We start from the raw sequence: 23,399 nt of genomic DNA, 5'->3' as shown, positions 1-23,399 counted from the left end.
TGTGCACTTGTGAAATATGCCTCCGGGTATATGATAGCTGCTTCAGTGTTAAATTGGATATTAAAATTGGCTTAAAGGAGTTGTTCAACTCTTTGGTGAAGAAGCGAAGAATGAATATTTGAGTAAAGGTATGAATGAAATGCTCTTAAACTGGAAACAGCGAAATAAAATGACAGATTTTTGAAATTTGGGAAGGAAATAAAACGCAGCACAAGTAAATACTGTAGCTGAAATTATAGTCTATAGCGGAAAAATCCTTATGGCACAGTATTACTTATACTATTATTATGATGAATAACAGGAATTATAACGAATTCGTATTATGAATAATAGGAACTATTATTAATATTTACTATTATTAATAATTCGTATTATGAATAATAGGAACTATTATTAATAATAGGAACTATTATTCATAATACGAATAGGAGCTATTATTCATAATTATTCATAATACTAATTCAGATTATTATAAATAATGAGAAATGAGTATTAATTTTAATGCGATTATTCCTTGTTTGTATGTATGTGAACTAAATATTTTTGACACTTAACTAAATTTTTCTAAAATGTTTCTAAATGTTTTCTAAATGTAAATTTTTCTAAAATGTTGTTTCTAAAATGTTAAAACTTAAGGCACAGTAGTGTAAGTCTTCTATTACATTTTTTGCAATTCCCTCAGTGCAAGCATTTTTATTCATAACGACTTAAATACTGTCAACTTTCGGGATATTAAACAGTATTTGGATCACATTAAATTTCATACAAGCCCAGTTTCAATTTTAGATTAATATTAGTATAGAATCTTTTGCTAGAGTTGAAGTTAACTTCGATAGCATTAACAGTATTACCACCAGGGCAGTTTTTACTTCGACAGTCCGATTTTTCGTATAGTCTGCGAGATGCTGGAATGAGAGAGTGATTGTCTGGTTTCTCAAAGGTTTCAAGAATGTTGATCACATAGCTTAAGTTATAATTAACTATTAGATTTTGTATTATTGTATGCAATATTCATAAATAAATAAATAGCTTCATGAATAATTTGAATCTCAATCACTCGTTATATGTAGGTAGTTACTCTCCATACGTCAGGAATTTCAACAAAACGTTGCTTAATCGAAATCCGTCTTGTTGGATTGGAGGAATAGCGGGGAAATGGTTTTGGAGAAATGATGAGGGAAAATAGCACTAACAAAACAGAAGTAATCTGTGTAAACAGAAGTAATCTGTGAAATAAATCTTTTAGGAGATATATTTAAATGTCTTCGATAGATTTTGCCAATTCGAATTCTTAAACAAGCTAGAATTTGCTAAGCTACTAAAACAAAAAACATCGAAATTTCCGATTTTATTTAAAAATATTTTATACAGTATCCTTAAGCGGATTTTGGTATTCTATGAGGCAATTTATCAGCGGGGAATCACTGAAGGTGATGAAGTCCTGAACTTACGATTATAAGTATGTGAATTTTCTCTGCTGCCGTCTATGCGTTTATCCTAGAACGGAAATTTCTCTAGCTTGTACTTACTCCCTAGCTTGTACCTGGGATGAATTGAGTTTAATGCTAATGTATGGTGATTTGTTATCGTAAAATAGAAATAGCCTGTCCAAACTGGGGCAAAAATATCGAACCTCTGAAGTTTCTTCTGGTGCTTAAGAGTTTGAAAATATATATGAAGGAAACAAAAGTATAGATGGAAAAATGAAATTAAGAAAAACGCTGTAGGGTTTTACAAAATCAAGGCAGTCTAGTCGCAGAGACTAAGTAGAAGCTCACAGAAGTAAAGATGAAAGTGAGGTAGAAATGAAATAACAAAGGTAACTGTAGTGAGGCATTAAAATGTGTGCATAAATTTCTAGACTACATGGATTAATAAAATAAGCTTGAATTCAATATCAGTTTTGCACAAAACTGCCGTTTGTTCAACAACATGAGTTTAAAGAAATGAATACTACAGACGTCTTCACAAAGAAATATTGAAAATGCACGTTTGCTGCTGTTTAGGATTTATAGATCTCTCTCACCCCTACATTTTGCCATCAAATGCCGTCCAGTGGCCAACACTAAATATGCAAGTTTTATTAATTTCAGTGTAAAGACATTTCACATTATATATTTGGATTAAAGAAAATTTTTCTATTTTAATTATTTTTCGAGTATTTGTCTATAAATACATAATTAATAAAAATTCAGCGGTAGAAGTTCCTTTCTAGGGGGTGATCGCCTGCGGTGCAGGCCATGATAATTTGAAATGTTATGAAACTCAAGATAAAATTACTAACTCATTGTGATCAATTGCCTATTACTACGTAATACTGATATATGAGCAAATAACAGAATAATATTTCAGTTATTCTAAATACGCAGTTTTATTCCAATAATTGTGAAACATAATCAATTTAAAATCTCCGTACTTTGTTCTTATTTAAAAGGGTTTTTACGAAAAATGATATTTTTAAATGTGAATTTCCGTGATCTGTGGTTTAATTTATTTATTATGTTTCACTATTAAAGAAAGTGTATATACTACTTCAGAATACATGTCAAACATTCGCTCTTATACCAAATTACCATCAAATCATGAAATACGCGAAACATTAATATTCGACTGATGGTACACCTTATCTCTAAAAAGAAATAAATAATATACTGTTGTTCTTTTTTAACATACGCTTCAATGGTCGAAAAAGAGATTAATATTTGCATAGAAACAATTATTAAATCTATGATGAAATTAAGTAATGAAAATATGACAACATTTTAGAAAAATTTAGTTAAGTGTCAAAAATATTTAGTTCACATACATACAAACAAGGAATAATCGCATTAAAATTAATACTCATTTCTCATTATTTATAATAATCTGAATTAGTATTATGAATAATTATGAATAATAGCTCCTATTCGTATTATGAATAATAGTTCCTATTATTAATAATACGAATTATTAATAATAGTAAATATTAATAATAGTTCCTATTATTCATAATACGAATTCGTTATAATTCCTGTTATTCATCATAATAATAGCTTGGTGGAAGGGAGAAAGTTGAATCAAACCAATCGTATACTTTTAAGTTGGAAGAAAGTCTTTTCCAGCTATAGCCAGTTCATTCATACTAAACTAATACTATGGCCTTTTTGTTTTATTATTATAGTAGCCTTTAACATCAATTTAAGCAATTTTGCCCATAGACGAGCTAAATATACGTAGCTATATTAATTATATCTTATACATAGATCAACGTCCATATCGTTGAAATAATTACATCTAATTATTTTGGCTATATGAAATTGTTGCAACTACAAATGAAATGCAGAACGATTTCATTTAATTTCCTATTAAATTTATGAGTACTTAAAGCGAATGAGGTGTTTTAACAGTGCCTGGATATTACTGTTTATCAAAGAGCCTTCGTTGTCTGAGATTGCGATTTATAAAAATTTCGCACATTGTATTCTACTCAATTACATAGCCAGAAAGGAACCCATGTACCTAACAAAAGATTATTTCCAATGATCCCAATTCAAATCCCCGTTTACCATCAGCCCTTCTAAAATTATTTTAAAATTACTTTTCGTTTATTGCTTTGTCAATAATTGGCGCCAGTGACTGTTTTTTTAATCCTTTAGTCACGAATTTTTAATCTCTTTGTTAACGCGAAAGCACATCTTTCTCTCTTTCACCATTTCCTCTCTAGTAGCTGGAAAAGAAGTGTCTATTTAACCTTCGAATCTATAACCCTACAAATTTACGCACGTTGCTGTGATATTTGCTAATCATTGTTAGCCATTTTAAAGAGCTAATACTGTACTGTTTTATATAAACTGAAACAAGGTTCCACTAATTAAGAAGAACGACGCCTTAGGCATTTTAAAGTATGTATATTCAGTATATGCATACTGAATGCATATACTGAATATATACTACTCAGACACCCATCTGTCTTCCTCTCATTAATATGAAATCATGAGTACACACGTCTTTATTTCTTTAATTATTCATTTGCTTGTTTTAAATTCCTTTCTCCGATAGGATAACAATAAAATTCTAGAATGAGGTTATTTTATTTAATATACAGTTAGTTAAGCCGAAACGAAAGACGTATTTATTAAAGAAGTTGACAAATTTAACATTTCAGCATTTAGTGATTGTACCATAAAGGATTAAATCAACGTAAATCAAAAACCAACGAAACTGTTTTGAAATAGGAAGACTGATATTTGAAGTATCTGTACTGCACAGTCTTCTACCAGCATACACGTATATTGATCGTAGCACTGAAACTAGGGCATCAATAGAGTGCTGGTTTACTTTCAAAAATACTGCGAATTTCTAGTCGTTTATGCAGACTTGAAATAACTGTAAAATTATAGCTGTTAATAGAAATTTATGAAATTTCTGTGCTAGAATACTTCAGTACTTAGTGATGAAATAATAAGCGATTTTTCTGAGTCTTGTAAAATTCGCACGCAGAACAGTGTACTATAAATTGTTTTTCATTAATAATTTCTGATAATTTTAAATTCATTCGAGGAAATTAAAAGAGGTGATAAAAATATTTAAGCTAGAAAAAATTATTTATTTTTAAAATAAAGTAATGTCTACCAGCTTCTTCTAAGATACTTTCATAAACACAACTTCTAAAAAAATGAATTAAAGTTTAAGGAATTTTTTTCCCTTTTAACTACGTGCCTTCGTGGTATGATTGGAAGCACATCTGGCTAGCATCGGGATGTCTGCAATTTGGATTCCGGAAAAGGCATTGATGACATTTCATGCTTTATGCTCTGAAATGAACCTAATCTTTCAACAAAGTTATTTTAGTCTAAAGGTATAAGATTTGAGAAAGGCAGCTTCGTTAAAAGGAAAGTAAAACTTTCTCTTTTAACTGTTCTTCCAGTATTCCTTACGCCTTCTAACTGTCCTTCCAGTAACTATCCAAAAATTACAAACATTAAAACAAACATTTAGAAAAATTAATGCATCTTAGCTTAGTCTAATTTTGCCGATATAGTGGTATCTTGGTGCACTTCATTAATCCGTTTCAAATCCTTCGATTTAGACCAAACCAGATGTACATCAAATGATCTTTTCCAGTAAGAAATAAAATGAAAACAATTAATACTTTCATATAAAAAATTTTTATCATTAAAATATTGTTTAATACTAAAATAAAAATTCCGTGCATGATATACTGTACATAAATGAAAATTTATCAAATTTATTTATCTCTTTTCTTCTACCAGGTCATAACCAGGTCTATGTATGTCATGTTCATACTTTTCAACACTCTCCTTTCTTTTAATTCCATGTTGATCCTAACCATTTTTTTTTCATTGCTTGACTCTTATCAATAACCTTCTTAAAACTCATTGTTAACGAATTTACAAAAGCATTTGCTCGAAAAAATTAAAATTCAGACTTACTGCGCGTGTTGCAGGCGTACTTACGCTTATGGACAGATAAAGATAAAAAAATGTAGTGCTCGCATAAGTAACTCATCAAACACCAATCGTATACTAAACAAAACTTTTCATTTCAAACAGGACTTATATCAAGCAGGACTTATTTTAAAGCGGAAGTATATCGAGATACAGAGGACGCATATAGAAGCACTGTATTTTAATTCAATCACGAGGCAATAATGATATTCATTTTCTATACTATCAACGGAAAATTAACTTCTAAGCTTAAAATTTTGAAGTGGATATTATCGATAGTTAGAATTTATAGCAAGCTTTAGCTAAAAGAGTTACGTAACTTTAAAAAAAATGAGTCACTAAAGCTTCTTTATTTTAAAAACGAAATTATTAAAAATTTATTAAACTTAGCATTTTAGTTCTAATGATTCGGGAAGAACGTTTAATACTGCAGTTTAACTACAATTACTAACTCGAATACTGCTATTATAGCACTTATAAAATAAACCCACATATGAGCTCAAATTTCACAGATATATTTTTTCCCATTATTTAACCTTAGTACTGATAATAATATGATTTTAATCTTATAGTTGTTGGGTTGCTATAGCCTGGGAACTGTAATTAAATCCTGCAAACCCTACCAGACAAGTTATCAAGTCATCGCTACGTCTTAAAAATTCACAAACGCTAAAGAATGTTTTAAAAAACCTTTTTATCTAGCCTGAAATTTAAATATAAAAGGCACGACTTATGCTACAGACAAACCAGCACTTGCAGCGATGTAAATTAAACAATAACAGCCCGTTAAATACAAACACGCGTCACGTGGTCTAAGACTAAATATTCAATAAAATAAGCTATAAGCTGTCTCAATATTTCACCGGCACGTAATTGAAGTAATCGGCTAGCAAAAAATGCTCAAGCTGGAATATGACTTTTAGTTAGAGCTAGCTAGAAATAAGAGATGGCTAATAGCGCGACGCGAGGGCCAGAGCTTTCTCTAAGATTCAAAATCCTCAAGTCAAAACTCTCAAAACTAATTTGCATTCTGTTGAAGAAGACGGAAAGAAGTTATAGTATAATATCGAAATCATAATAACTGGTTAATTAAAATAAGAACCTAACATAGTTACTATATACTTCATTATTCAAATACACGCAAGATCAAAATTCTTTTAATGGAGAGCTTTCGTTAAGTATTTAAGTTTTATTTTGATTCAAACTAAACAGTTACTGTTTTAGTTATGTTTTCTTTGGCTCACTTATTTTTGAAATACATTATTATCTTTCTATAATATAAAATAACTTAGAAGAGAGGAAGCAGCGCATTTTAGAAAGATAAATGATATAGGTGGCTCGTTGTTGTACCTGCTATTAGTGCGACTAATTATGAATGGGATCAATTCACACCTAAATTTTAACCCATAAAGCAGTAGCTTCTAAATCTCGTAAATCAGAAGATTTACAAACTGCAAATCTAATTACAAGATTTATGAAGGCAGATTTGCCCGAAGCTTCCCGAATGCTCGTTGATTAGTTTAACCGTTTCCAGATCAGCTTTTGGTGAGAGTTTGAAGGTTAGCTAAATACTCCTACAAAGCAGAAAACCTTCGACGTCCTTATGAATTATGTGCTACATTTTTCAAGTCTTCAAGATTTTCATAAATTTGTAAAATCATTTAATATTTTTTTAATTTGCGTAATGAGCAGCATTTTCGTTATCAAAAAAGTTATTTTTTATTTTCTATCTGCTTATTACATAGAAAGAAGTTTAGTTTTATTCAGGTGAAAACTCATCTTCGACAACTGTCGAGTAGTCAGAAAAAAATCTGAGGAATATAATTAAATCAGACTTTATAAACGTACATAAATTTATGGAGGAAGTAATGTAGGTTATGGTAGCTTACTTACTTCCTTTTTAATGCATTCTGATGTGCGATAGAGCCTGTAAACGCTGGCCGAAGCAGAAACTTCAAGATTATAGTTCAAAACGTTCAAGATGGTATCTGTTCAAAGGGAATGGATAGTAGACATTTAGAGTGTCATACTCATACTTTTTTTTCTGAGAAAGCAAACCTCAAATGGACTCATCTACCTCAAATGTATGACAATACCCTTCTCTGAAAGAAGACCCAAGGCATCTTATCTTTTTACAGAATAACTCAAGTGAAAGACGGTATCCTTTCAAAAGAGATAACAGCATTACGCTTCAGGAAAATGATAGTAATGACACAAGAGTACTTTTTATAACAATAAATGTAAACTATGACTCTACAGTAGATACAAAATAGCTAAGAAATATAAATCGTTACCGATTTTAAAATGATTGTGTACACTTCTTTTGCAAAACTGGTCCATCCCTTTTAAACATTTTCTCTACACCAAAGGTTAAGACGAATACGCACCGGTAATCGAATGGCATAATCAAGATTTTACTGATTACAAAAAATATATTCTTAAAATTTATAATTAGTATTTATTTATTAATAGAAAGCTACATCATGTAGTAAGGAAGAAATCATATAAAATCAATATAAGAGGAAATTACACCAAAATCATTTAGATATTTTTTAAAAAATAATATTTTTAAATGTATTAATTTTTATGCATTAGTGCATTGCAAAAAATAAAACCTAAGAATAAAAGAAAACTCAATCGTAAAACCAAAGCGGAAGACACGAAACACTTTAAGTATATTAAAAGAGGTGATTTGAGAATTAAATTAAGCAGTTCTATGCCAAACAATAAAAAATTGCATCAATGTATCAAGCACAACATAAGATTTATTAAAATCGAACTTTTATGGGATTAAGATCTACTGTTTTGCTTCTGGAAACGCGTTTGTACTGGTAAAATTAAAAGTAATAAGGACACAAAAAATAATAAAGCATAAATCTAATAAACTACTATTTCAAAACTTTTCTTCATATTTTTAGTAATTTTTTATAATTGTTGTCTTTAAGTTATTTATATTACAATTACGTGTCATACTATATAATATACAAAAAAAACAAAAAACAAAAAAAAAAAAAAAAAAAAAGTGTGAGGGGATCGATGAAGAAAACCGATCTTTTAAAAGGGGTCGAAACTAGAAAAGGGTTGGGAATCGCTGCCCTATACCTTGAGTCATTGTAATTTTTAAAACCAATTAATTTTTATGCTGACAATAGTTAGAATGAGTTTAGAATCAATGGTATAAATGGAGTTCTCGATATTTATTTCAAAATATTGCAATAAAACAGAATATCATCATAACACAACTTTTGCGTTTTGAATCGCGTTTTTTTTTCTGCGAGAAATAAATCCTCTACTCTAAATATATTCTCTTTTAGAATACGAAAAATTTCACATAAAATAAGAAAAATTTCTTAAAGGGGAGTTGTTCACTTTCTTATTTCCCTCTTTCCTTTTTTAGGCGAAGCAATGTCAAAAGGTTCGATATATCGACACAGTAAAATCCTTTCGATCGATATATCTCAAAGAATCCAAGCATCGATATTTCGTACTGATATTTAAGGTAACGAAATGCATATCCAACAGGTCCAGCCCATGAACAATCTGTAATAATAATAATAAATGTAAAATATTCAATTTCAATTATTTTTTTCTTTCTTACTTGTGTGTTTAATTTCATTTCATTGTGTAGGTTGAAGTTTTCCTGTTTATCAAATTTTTAAATTAAAGGTAAGCTAATGACTTCCCGTTAACAGCAACGAAAATCCTTAATTTAATAGATTTACTGGTTTAAGGGTATAATTTTTAATTAAATAATCTGAATGCTTTGTTTAATTATTGTAACCAAAATCAATTCCTATTTGTTATTTTTACATTAATAGTTAATTGCCTTATTTACAGCTTATTAAAAATATATCCCCTAGTAAATTAAGAGGGCCTGAATGATTTCATTCAGGAAAATCAGATATATTTTAATAAAAAGTGCCATTTAAGACTTAAAGGTTTCAGCAGTAATGAGAAATACATTTTAAGATGGACAATTTCTCTCCTTCATGAAAATACCTTTTTAAACGGGTCGGGCACTAGGCGATTAGACAAAAAAACTATATGTAGTATGTATGTGTCTATGTGTGTGTGTGTGCGCTCACGTATGTATGTGAAGTGTCTAAAAGTTTTCAGTTTTAATTTGAAATTTAAAACTTTTCCAGTTTATATTTGGGCATTTCATTGCTTTCAGAAACGCACGTATTGTTTGTACGAAATACAATGTACAATTTTCGATGTACAATGAAAGTTTGTATGATGTATGTTCGAAGTAATTATGTTATATTAATTTGCCATAATCCGACTTTTGTTAATAGGTTAACTTCTTTGTAATAATTGTATACTGTGTCTTTGTAATTGTACATTCAATACGTATGTCTAGTATTAATGTAAAATTTCTATGTAAATGTCTTGTTAGGCTCGCATCCGATGCGGGCCAACCGAAAGCCCAGAGGGTACAGTAGTGCGAAGGGGGGGGGGGAAATACCTGTAAAAGTCACTGACGAAGCTCTGGTGCTCCGTCCACTTTTTTCTGTCCCTGCTTTCAGAAACGTTGCCTTGATTTTCAGTGACACTGGAACGGCATAAATAGCACTGGCTTTGTCCATTCCCTTGATAAAGAGCAAAATTAATTCAATAAAAAACTGTTCCGAGATTTTGGCTTGTTAAATTTTAATGTTTTCGGCTTCCGTTTGATGGTTTTTCCATCAGATTTAGAGTTTTATATAAATATTGAATTGTTTTTACCATTTTTTTATTATTTGCGGATCATTTGTCATTGTTAATGCTTTATAACTGTTGGTTTTTGTAATTTGGAAAGCAAATGATTAAGTATGAAAAAATAAATATTTACCCCTTAATTACTGCCGGAATTCCGCCTAATTATAATTGATTTGAATTACTAAATTTGATTTTAACTTTTATTAATTTAACAAGCTTTTATATCCTTCTCATACATATATATATATATATATATGAGAAGGAATAATTGGGAACTGAAACTTTTTAACTCAAACCAAAACATTTCTCTGCGTGTGCTTCAATTTTGCATAACTACGCACTTTAGCTTGAAGTTCTACTCGGACATAATTTCCCCGTCCTCGCTATCAAAAATGTAAATGTTCTTGAATAGTCACGACTAGACTGCCACGTGATTGGGCCACAAAGCGTCAACTGAAAAATAAAAATGGAATTAAAACCGCCACGACTGCCAAGTTTCTTAGTCGTTATGAATTCTACATTACAAGTATCAAGTATCTACGCCATCAGTATTTATACGCTTCTACGTCTCAGTGTTCTTTCATTAATACTTCTCTGAAATGTGCTTTTTATTACATACATATATATATATATAGAGAGAGAGAGAGAGAGAGAAAGAGTAGTAATATAATAGTGCATTGTCCAATGAACCTGCTTCATTGAAAAGAAATAATTTTTGGAAGACGTAAAATTACTTTTATAAAAATAATGATAATGGAAATAACAGTGTCTTCATGTATATACTAATTTTTTAATGTCCAAATTTCAAGGTAATTAAATACGATGCCTCACCTTTTAAATATTAAACTTCCAAAAACAAGAATTAGCTTGAATCAGTCATCCTCTTTATAAGATACCGTAAAATCCATTTATAATTTTCTATATCAAGATGCAGTAAAAGTACAGAAAATATAAACTTTGGCTTAAAAGTCTTTCGAAGAAATATCGTTTAGTTATTTTATTGCTGTTCATGTTAAAAGGAAAAATTCTTATGTAGGATATAGTGTTTTCAAGATGTGGACATAGCAATACTAAAATTCCAAATTACTCGTATATCTATTTGATCGCAATTTTCAATTTCAAAGTGTATTTGCAGCTGGCTAACTAGACTGGATTTTATTCTTACTGGCACAACTTCCTGTGCTATCTTTTAACTGTTCTAAAAGCTAACTCACTCGCGTTTTGAGTATAAATAAAAACAATGCATAATCAGTTAGATACTTAAGACTTTAAATAAAATAACACAGATGCATAGAGATAAACACTTTTTAAGATTTAAACTATGCCAGGTCTTGAAAGTAAACTATGCCAGTACTTTGTTTATAACGCATTATCAACTCTTTCTATCTTAATTAGTCAAGGCTCTACCAGTGACCAAGTGGTTAAGACCGCTGAATACTGGTATTTCGACCTGGCATGGGTTCGATCCCAGGCTAATGGGCTGACTGCATGGTTGGCTTTCGTGGTTTTCCCCGTGTGTAACGTGAATACGAGGCGGTTTTCCATAGAAAGGTCTTCCATGAAAGCATCTCTTCCCTTTAGGCAGATAGTCCTGGTAGCCTTGACATACTTAAATAACTTAACGTCACTAATCTTATGGCTCTAAAATGTCGAGAAATATTCAGGATATATATTCAGGATATATTTCCTTTTGGATAATGTACGTAAATTTAAGAAACCGTATAATATTTGTAATAAGGAAGACATCTTAGAAATTTTAACTGAGCTTAGAAGAGAAGCTGAGTGACATGCGAAATAGCTAACAAGAATGTCACTTGTGTGAAAGTTTTTACTTAAACACGGTAATTGTTTCTTTTTGGCTGTAAGTTTCAATTTCAAAGGTATCTAGCAGATACAATACAACACTGGTTAGATCTGTATTCTTTTGTCGTACTCAAGACCTAAAAATTTTTTCACATGTCATGAACTTAAATATAATCGGAGTAAAGTTCCCAAAAACTAATTTGAAAATTCCCGCCAGATGCTGGGCGGATAAATCCGCTGAACCCTTGTAGTTCGAACCCAGAGAATGAGTTGACTGTATGCATTTTCCATGTGCAACTGGAATACGAACCAGCTTCCTTTAGAAAGTTCTTCACGAAGGTATTCCTTCCATTAAGCAGCTCTTGCTCTTTGTTTTATTCTGCTAACCTAACCAAGCATAATCTTAACTGAAAATTTTATTTTCGTATTATATATGAACACATTTTTCATACATCTGCACCACCTTGAACAAACAAAGTTGATACACTAAAGTTACTAGAATTGACCTCCATTATGAATGCCAAATTACCCACATAATGAAGCATGACTTTTATGTCTTCCACTAGATATGCTAATTTCCTTGATACAAAAATCTCCAATTTCACTCCGAAAGGAAGTTAAGCAGTATAATAGTTCTAGTTACTTTCCATCACGCATAATACAAATTGCGATCCTGTTTTAAAATGTTTGTGAAGCCACACACACAACATTGATAACTCAAGCATGCTACATCCTAATATTTTTCTTCATATTCTAAACAGCAAATAAAGGAAACAGATCATTTAAACTAAAGATGAATTAAAATTGAATTTCCTTTTCATTATGTAAATTCTAGTCGGGAGTAAATGATAGATATTAAATAAATCATTTAAAGGTCATGGTAATCAAAGAATGAAATTATTCCTCCTCAATATGATGGCAAATCTACCTCCTTTGTTAATTTAAGCAACATTAGGTAAAGCTGGTAAAAACTAAGCAAAGCAATAGAATTAAATGCTACTAGAAAAAGATACATTTAAAATGGATTACAAATGTATCATTATATAATAAAATTTTAAAAAGACTTTGAAAAATAAAAATAATAACAGGAAAGAAGTTACACTCATTAGATCTCAACATAGGTGTGAGCATCCAGGAACAAACATTTTTATTTTTGCATATTAAAAAGCAAAGTATTTTTAGAAAACTGATATTAGGACAGCTAAAACGATTATTTCAGTTTCATTAAAAAGCAAATTTTATTTAATGGTTTCTTATTAATGATATCGTTTCCTGTAGTTACATTAAAACTTCGAGAGAGTTATTTCTTCTGGAAACTAAAAAACTACTTAGTTTTCAAAACAAATCGTATTTTTATTTGCATACTTTAACTTCTAAGTATATTGAGACTTTACCCTGCTAAGACTTTAAAGTACTCCATCTTAAAATTTTTCTTAACGAATTGAACACAGAGGGTTTAGAAGTGGCGTTGTCAAACTCCAAGAGATCGTTCTATGAGCTAAAGTAACCAATTTTCTGTGACTGAACAAAATGAAATGCTTGATTTACGAGTTACAGGATGTTTAATATCAGTAGAGAGATGCTCGGGAAACTAGCTTCCTGAGCCGCGTAGATTCCTTCCTGATTCCAGTACAAATGTACTATGCTGCCGTTTTCTCGAGTTGCTTGAAGATATCTTAGCCTGTAGTTGCTCCATGCAGATTATTAATGGAAGTTAATTCTCCTCCACTTAAAACTCATTATTGACTGCTCGAATAAATAGCAGTAATTGGACAGCACAGTAATATATGTTGATAATCAACAACCAACGAAAACCATTGGAAATTTTTTTGCCTTCTCTTACAATTAACTCTTAATGTAGTTGCTGAAGTTCTAAACTCTTCTAACTGTTCATTTCGCCGAAAGACTGGCAGATCGAAACAAATCCAGTTTCCCAAGCCACATTTCTTAGGCTGTCACAAACAAAACATGATTCAATTCATTCGCCATTTTGTTAAGTGATGAACAGTCCACTTCAAATTTTCCAATTTTAACAATCGTTTATTTTCTGTGAGCTTGAATACTGTGTCGCGTTCTTGGTTTGGTGAGGACGTATATTGTATTGCTTTTGCATAGCTATTATGGTAATACTGTAAGTATTGTGTCTGTTATGGTAATACATAATAGACACAATACTTTGCCATTTAATTCTTTGACGAAATAATTCACACTCCATTCTGCTTTAAAAGGACGACATTCATTTTTCTCTTCTTATCTGGTCTTGAGCGTGACATGACATTGTTGGGTAATAAATAAAATAAATTGAAGAGAACAAAATATTGCAGAGCGTCGATGGTAAGCAAGCTCCTACAGACGTGACGGCCAATACCACTTGCGCTGCTAAAGCAAAACCAACAGAACTGGCAGCGTTTGTTCAACGACAACAGCAAACAACGAAATGCGAATATGCGACGTCAGTAGTGCTACATACGGTCATTACTCCTCAGTTCGACTATCGGCATTTGCGTCAAAGCGCATAATTTAATGTACTTAAAATTTTTTCACGTAAAAAAACAATATTAAGCCGCGGGCCGTAGATTGCCGACCCTTGACCTAGAATACTGAGCTGATAATCAGATTAAGAATTCAGTTTTTCAATGATAAATTCTTCGGTGACTGTAGAGGCTAGTGCATGTTTTGGCACGTCACAGTAGTAGCTAGAACAACAAGAGTACTCTCTAGTAGAGATTTAACTATAGCATCCAATAAAACTGGACTTTTGAATTTGAAAGTGCATCTTTTGGTGCCGTTGCACCTGAAGCAGGCCACATTCCAATCTCATTTAAAGACCCGGAAACGTAAGGATATTCAGTGTTCGTGGCGTATGTGTAGAAGTTAAGAGAGACAAAAAGTGTCTTTACAAGCAGAAACGGCAGAATAACATCTGTAGATTATCTGCAAGTATGGCTTCCATAACAAGGCAGAAATTTCACATGTTTAAAACCAATCCAAAATTTATGTTAAGCATTCGAAATTCTAAAATCTCAGAAAAAGACAAATTAATAGGCATAAAGAAAACGTATTAGTAATTAATCATAGGTAGATTTTGTTATTCTTTCTCATCCAAGTAAAATTAAATCTGTAGTTAATTTATGCTTTTTTAATTTCTTGATTGATTTAAATATGGATACATATATATATATATATTTCCGAATAAGCCATTAAATTAATTTGGGTAACAGGTAGATTGGTGTAAAATGATTGGTAAATAAATACCGTATAAACACTGACATAAAAGTAATTACCGTTTATAAGCTTACTGTATTTTATTTAGTTTAGGACTTACAGAAATAAAAATTAATTTCTTTGTTATACTTTAATTAAAATAAAAATGGGTTGAGTGTATATGCAAATAAAAGATTTTATTATTTAATTGTATTAAGAAATTTTTACTTTTTAAGGAAATAAGAACATTTTGATTTCTTTTTTAACAGCATAATCTTTATTGAAATCTCGGTAAATAAAAAAAGAGTTAAATTGTTTCACTTGCGTTACACTGACATGTTCAACAATGTCAAAGATCCTATGGAGAAAAGTTTATCTGGGCAAACTGGCTTGCTCCCAGTTTGTTAGGATATTTGAAATTGTGCTGTGCTTTTTCTGCGATTCCAAAACAAAGCGACCACCCTAAAACAATCGTAATCTCATTTTTTATTTTCTATTAATCTCAATGTACCTGTAAGCATCATTAATACTATTCAAAACGAGTAATGCTGGGCACATTTCAATAAAATCTGAAAGTTTTTATTCTAAACATAATTATTAACTAACATAATTATTGTCTTTTAAAATTACTACAGATTAAAAAAGTATTGTGGATAATAATTAGATAAAAAACTAATACTAAATAAATAAAAAGGAAGACACAGCGAGTGGCGAAAGAAATTTTGTTTCCCACCTGTTTTCTACCTTTTATGAACAATGCCAACGTAGCATTTTTAATTCGCGGTATCACAAGCCGTGCCGCGAAGTTTATGTTCTGAATCTAAAGTTTGCATCTAAAATCTTGAGAAAAACAGATGGATTCTTTTTACAAACAAAATGTAATTAAATGTGGCGTAATTAAAAATTGTACTTAAGGGAGTGAACTTCTTGTTAGTTTTTAAATCATTAAATTAATGAGGAAATTCCACATATGTATGGCGCCTATCCTATCGCTATGCGCCAAATTTGGTAGCCTAGTCGCACGAGACGTGAGCGAGTCGTCCGTTTTTATTTAGAGTCCGTGACAAAGATATGTGACGTAGTTCTTATTTCTGAACCGTCCTTTTCAGTGAATCGCGTGATCATTCGCTTGAAAATTGTTGAGCCACTTTCAGATGCGAAGCACGTAAACTAAGCACTTTAGAGTAGTTTTGCATTCGTCAGATGTTTCAAGCAACACATCTCCGAAAATAATATACGGACGCCAAATATTGGTATGACGTATTATGTGCCTATAATAAAAAACTGAAATCAATACAATCCTTTTAATAACTGGAAAATACCCCTGACTATTATAAGTATAAAACTTTTTCGTGTAACAACAAATTACGATGTAAAATCTTGATGCCGTCTAAAAGTGGATTTTTAAAGTTTTCGAGCCTCTCAAGTACATGATTATCGATTTTCAAAGCATAATCTCCGAAATGGGGAATTAGTTTTTTCTCTCTCCGTTGTTGAAATGATATAATGGTTCAACAAAATCTTTAAGTGGAGGTCTGTTAATTTAAACACTTTTGAAAGTTAACAGGGATTTTGAGTAACGTATTCACCATAAAAATGCAGTTATTGTAATAAAAGATCATACAATAAAAAATAAAAAGAAGATAAAATATCACCTGTAAAGGTTATGAGGTAAATACACAGCTTTGGAAACTATGAATAGTTCTGTTGTTCCATTTATATTGTTCCAGAATTTCATCATTTAATAGTTTTACTTACTCTGCTGTTGATAAACATTTTATTTCAGAATTCTTGGAAAAATTTCCAATATTTTACGTGTTTTTTCTTGGTTTTAAACTTGATGATCTTAATTAAGGCATATATTTAACAACGAATTCCTCTAGCACCAACAGATCGATCGCCAGTTGTCACATAATTATTCTTTTAGATCAATATGCACATCATATAACAACATCATAAGAATAATTTTTATTATTAACAAGATTTGGGTTTAAATACGTTAAATTGCATAAATGTGATAGATTGTTCGAGACTAATATTTTACGCAGAATGATGGATCTCAACAACAAATAAAATGGTTACTCTGCTCTAAAAGAGTGAAAACGTTTTTAGTTAAAATTATAAAATTAATTTGAGGTTGCTTGAAAAATGTTTATTTTATAAATCTGTAACTTGACTGGCCGTCACCAGCGGTCGAGTGGTTAAGACGGCTGAATACTGTATTTCTATTACCGTGAAAGACCGAAATTGGAGAATTACGACTTTCACCAGAGAATGTCAACATTCACCAAATCCGTCGGTGAAAGATCGAATATTTCTTTACATTTTTGTACGTTCGGACCCTCACCGGTGTATGTCGACAATCACAGATATGCTCTGGTGTAGGTCGAAAAGAGAGGAGTATATGTACTCGCTGCCATTCCAAAAGGAAGTGTTCCACAAATAAATGCAGTTGTAAAAGCAAGAGCCTCTTGTGCAATTCAAAGTGTCATAATAATTTAAGTTGTTGCAATAAATAAGATTTGAATCACATAACTTGGTAAGTTTATAACTTCTATTATTTTCCTTTCTCATTTTGAATGTACTATGTGTTTTAAGTTCTTATGTTCTTAAGTTCTTATTCTGAGTCTCAAGTGCGTTTTTTCGCGAATGAATCACGGAGAAGGAAATATAATATTCTTATATGTTCAACATTCACCATTAGTACATGATGAATGTCGACATTCACCGGTGTAAGTCAGAAATAAGAGTATTTGGAAAATATTTCGGACATACACCAAGCGACTATGTGAATGTTGACATTCACCGGTGAAAGTCGACATTCTCCAGATTTCGGTGTTTCACCGTAACATTTCGACTCGGTTCAAACCCAAGCGAACTTCCTGGCTGCGTGGTTGGTTTTTGTGGTTTCTCCCAAGTGTAACATAAACACGAGTCAATTTCCCTTAGAAATCCTCTACAAAAGCATACTTTCCTTTTAGGTAGATATTCTTGGTGTGTTTTGCCATTATCAAGTAACCTAATGTGACTAATGTGAAGCTTAAAACGTTTCATTTGTAAATATGTAAAAAAAAAAAAGCTTGAAAAGCTTCTGGTTAAAAAATCTAAAAAGCTCGTTAAGATAGAATAAGGATTTTGAAAACTATTACATGGTATGCTTTTCAGTTCACTTTAGAGCAGAAAAAGAGATCTTCAAAATATGAGTTTCCTTTTTCAGGATCTCAGTAAAATCTATTTTAGAAATTAAAAATATTAAAATGGATATCATAAAAGTAAATCGCATAGCGTCCGAGTTTAATTAGGCTTTTAAATAAATATTTAATTCATATTCATCAAGAACAGTTAACTATGAATAAACTGTAATGTGTATCAATCAATAGTATTAAATTAAAAGCAAGTTGTTCCCTTTGTGTTAAAGAAAAGAGTTAAGAGATTATCTTTCGATAGCGTAAGGTCAACCAAATAGTGTGGTGAGATTAAGAGTCCATATGAAAATTAAGGCGATCTTATGATCGATGTAAATACTGCACTTTGTCTACAGGTGCTTGTAGTGTAAATAAGTTCAAAATCTTACTTCGTGATATCATAATTGGTGACCAACAAATCCAAATTGGCCATAAAGGCTACAGTAATAAAATGAAGGGTACTGAAAATTGGAAAAAACATAATTCAAATCAATTGTCCAATAGTTTTTGAAAGATAAATGGTTAGATATTTAATTGAGCTGGATAACATAAATTAAATCAACACTTTGATTTCAAGAATCATGAATTTCACATGCATATATCAAACTATATTTTCACTAAAATCAGTTTAAAATAAACGAATGAAACTGATGAGATTTTCTAACAAAAATGGGTTAACGTTGTTGTCTTCGTTCACAAATTAATACGAATAAGAATCAGGATAAAAGAATACAATCAGAGTGATTTAGGAAAGCTGCTTGGTTGGTTATTCGAATATGGCAGATATCTCCCTAAGGGACGGATGCCCTTGTGAATGACTTTCTAAAGAAAATTGTTTTATATATATGTTACACAAGGGGAAAGCATAAAATCCAATCATGCAGTCAGACCTCTCGTCTGGTTTTGATTCGGGACGAGCTAATAGCATTCAGTTGTCTTTAACCATCTGGCTACTGCTAGATAGGACAGCAGAACTGCAAAAATGTAGATGAAATTAAGGAACAGCTATTGGATTCGATAGCATTGTGGCAACGCCTTCGTCAGCCGACGAAGAAATCTTCATTTTGATTTTCGCTTGAAAGTAAATGTTTACCAGCAGGCACAAAATCCTCCAGAGGGTTTCAGGTGCAAAATCATCCAAAAGACCTTGTATCAAGCTGGAAGGAAAAACAATCAAAGTAGTGCAAGAATTAAAATATCTGGGTCTGATGGGAGTCAAAATTCTGACTGGGATCCCACATATCCAAACTCTCCGATTGAAGACAAATGCAATATCCCGGAGGGCCCGCTAATTTCAAGACTCCAACTGAAGCAAAACTCTCACATACAAAAGACCGTCTAAACAACGGTCATGGCGAAAAACTTGTTCTCTAGGCCGCAGCCATCTGGTCTTTTCAGATGAGAAGTAGGAAGCAGAAACATTTATTAATGATTAACCGCTCCTTTGCATTTAGCCTGTGTATAGAACAACAGCTGTCATCGCCGCTCTGCCCTCGCGGGTATGCTCCCACTGCACTTAAGAGTGAAACAAGAGAAAACATACACACGGGGTCATACAGTTGGGAAAGTGTGCCCCATTTCGCAACATCATTTGCAGGCCTATTCAATACGAACGACAAGCAAATGCAACCCGTTCGCTCCCAGGACGTACAGGCGTAGAAGCGTAAATCACTATCGACAGAAGCAAGAACATTATCATTCCACAAGGAGTAAATAATAATCTTTATTGATGGGTTAAAATAAGGTGAAGAAGGGAGCAGCGCATACGTTTGGTACATCGAAAGGCTACCTTCATCCATACCACAGTGTCTTCCAAGCTGAATCTTGGGTAACCAGCACAGCCATCAAACACATAGCAACAGTTCAGCATGTGATCTCTTCTGGCTATCAATATTAATAGGCACACCTCATCTCTCATAGCTGAAATGCAAATTCTCCTTAACAATCACAACTGCCAACTTTTATATTTTTATAAAATTAGTGTGGGTGAAAGCATCGTAGGTAACGAAGCAGCAGATCGGCTCACCAGAAAAGCGACGAACAACATTAACGCCAGTCAGGGAACTATTTCAGCATCCCGCATACATCTGAAACGTTTTCTCCAGTGTGAAGCCCAACAGCTATGGCAACAAGAATGGGACAAAGGGTGAAACAGGACAACGCGCCTATTTCTTCCTTCTAAACGTACGCAGCGCATCACGGCATGGCCAAATCATGGTCCCGCAGCTCACTCGTTTCACAACTGGTCAAAGCTCATATATTCGTGGTATAAAAAACACAATATTTCAAACATATACATCAGTGCCTGTGGTCAAGACGGCAGCCCCGATCACTATCCCTACGACTGCCCCGTAACGGAATCAAAGCGCTTGTTACTTCCATCAAGCAACATAGAAGCATATCAAGATTTCGTTGTAAAAAAAATCGAGAGGCCGTCAACAAAGTTTAAATTACCTAGATCTGGACAATTTTAAAGTCTTGTGCATCATCGCAATAACAGGCCCCTAGATATTTATCAGCCTCATAAACCCACACTCACTGAGGTAACCTCACTAGTGACTGAGCATAGCAAACTCACATGCGCAAACTATGTGCAGCAATTCATATATTAATATATGTTTGCATCTATAGTGTACGGTGAACTATGTTTATGTTTTATGTGCATGTTTATGTATGTTTAATGCATGTGAAATGTATATGTAACTAGCAGAACTTGTATATAAGCCATAAATCCTCTGTATAGTGTGGTTTATGTATTGCGGTTAAGCCTCGAGTGCTATCTGCCTAAGGGAAGGAATGCCTTCGTGGAGGACTTTATAAGGAAAACTGGCTCGTATACACGTTACACATGGGAGAAAACTACGAAAACGCCCATGCAGCCATCTTGTTCACGGGATTCGAACGTCGGACCTAACTACCAGTGTCCAGCGACTTTACCGCTCCTCCGCTAGTGGTCCTAAATACTCTCTATAACAACATCACTTCTGCGTCCCTTGTTTGGTGGTGTAAATGTAACCGCAATTTCTCAATAAGCTCTCCATGGAGTGCCTTTAGGGGCCGTACCGGAGACGTTGTCTCTAGATAGTGCAGAACGAGGGCCATATACTTGCTTACCACTAGTAGCCATCAGATATTCTCGCCTTCCGTCACCTGCCTACCTACCAACCAAACAGCGTTTAACTAAGGCAGAATCTTTAGAATACTGTGTGTGTGTGTATGTGGTTATGGCAAAGCCTCGAGGGCTATCTGCCTAAGAGGAGGGATGCCTTCGTGGAGGACTTTCTAAGGGAAACTGGCTCGTATACACGTTACACGTGGGGAAAACCATGAAAACGCCCATGCAGCCAGCTCGCGGGATTCGAACCTCGGACCGAACTACCAGTGTTCAGCGACTTTACCGCTCGGCCGCTGGTGGGCCAACTTTAGAATACTGAATTAGGACTCTCACTAACGGCATATATAATAGCGCCCAGCTTAAGAAGTAGAAATGGAAATTAAAAGGAAATAGTCCCTGCTTTCGATAGCGCCGTAGTGTAGAACATATCCAAAAAAAAAAAAAAAAAAAAAGTTCCGAAGATCTCGAATTCGCGTCTTAACAAAATAAACAAAAAAATTATGGCGAAGCAAAATTTTAACTTCATCCTCTCTCTACGTATTTTTACATAGCAAGTAATAACGTCAAGAACATTTTCTTTGTATAAAAAAAAGTTGCCAAAAATAAACTTTCCTTATTAGTCTTTACATAAAAGCTGCATGATAAACTCGCTGAACAGTGTTAGTATGGCTTAGTTTCGATCCCAGACGAACGGGCTAACTGCAGTGCCGTTTTCGAGGTTTTCTCCATATGCAACGTGGGTACGAGCTAGTTACCCTCAGGAAATTCTCCATGAAGGCACCCCTCCTCTTAGGCAGATAACCCTAGCGTTTTGCCATAATCAAATAAACCAAAGCAAACTATAAAATTGTAGTATTTCTACCTGAAGTGTGGGAAATGAATCTCCACTCTTTCAGATTTCTTCTTTTGAAGACGAGATCTTTGCAAGTCGAATTTCTGAACAAATCCCTCGAATTCTTTTAAATATTTTGTTTTCATATAGGGCAAGCAGCTCTCGGAATATATGAAAATACTGTTACGTTCATAATTTAATTCAGAAATAAATAAACTAACGTATTTAAATTTTTCAAGTTTCTTGAACTAAAAACACAGACATCACATTTCAAATTGAGAATAAATACAGGAAACTATACAGTAGTAAGTGTTTGTGCGGGTCTCTAACTTAGGTAACACATATCAGACTCGGTTATGTGTTAGAGCTATGGTATATGTAGATTCGGTTAATATAAAAGCGGGTTTTTTTTCTCTAAAATAATCATCTTCAGATGTTAAAATTGAAGATGCTCTAATTTTCTCACGATTGTACATACACTTCAAAACAGTTCCATAAAATGAGAAATACAGCGATATAAGAAACCCAACAATATGAAGAGCATAATTATGTAATACAAAGAGTACTTGGAGACTTTGATAAATCAATGTGGGTGTCTGTCTCCTCCCTAGCAGATGGGTTTGAAGATGTGTTGTTTCCCGCTGAATTGTTTCCCGTCTAACGAAAGCTTTCTTAGGAAAAACAGGTACATACGAATACCGTTATAAATCTGATTTCTCATTAAAAAAATCAAATATATAACAGTGTTCACTGCCACCATTTCATAGTAATTATTTTGAAAAGTAACTGCAGACAAATTATTTTCAGGTTCACCAGCAGCCGGTTAGTAAAATCGATGAAAGCAGGTACTTCGACGGGTGAAGACTACGCTGAGCAGGCTGGCTGCATGGGAGTTTTCGTAATTTTCTACATGGGTAAAGAGAATACCAAGCAGTTTGCCTTAAAACATCCTCCACGAAGGCATCCCAACCCTTAGGAGGATAGCTCAAGTGTTTTTTGCCTTAATTAATTAACCTAGCCTAACTAAAATGCTTCTTCTACAACTAAACTACAAATATTCAAATGTGTTTTGAATATCAGTCCATTATGCTAGTAAAAGTCAATTATATTAT

General features: G+C 32.7%; 1 long non-coding RNA gene across 1 annotated transcript in view; it reads left to right on the top strand.

Annotated features, from left to right (window-relative positions):
• Positions 1–23,399, top strand: part of LOC146992966 (uncharacterized) — a 207,170-nt gene extending 183,771 nt beyond the window's left edge. Inside the window, exon 3 of the long non-coding RNA XR_015039220.1 lies at positions 23,095–23,399. This is a non-coding gene — a long non-coding RNA (uncharacterized LOC146992966). The remainder of the gene's footprint in view (positions 1–23,094) is intronic.

This window comes from Stegodyphus dumicola, chromosome X2 (genome assembly GCF_044657685.1).
Source record: "Stegodyphus dumicola isolate Sdum_Otavi_A_Nest chromosome X2, ASM4465768v1".
In the NCBI taxonomy this organism is placed as follows: Eukaryota; Metazoa; Arthropoda; class Arachnida; order Araneae; family Eresidae; genus Stegodyphus; species Stegodyphus dumicola.
This window is presented reverse-complemented; position numbering and strand designations above follow the sequence as displayed.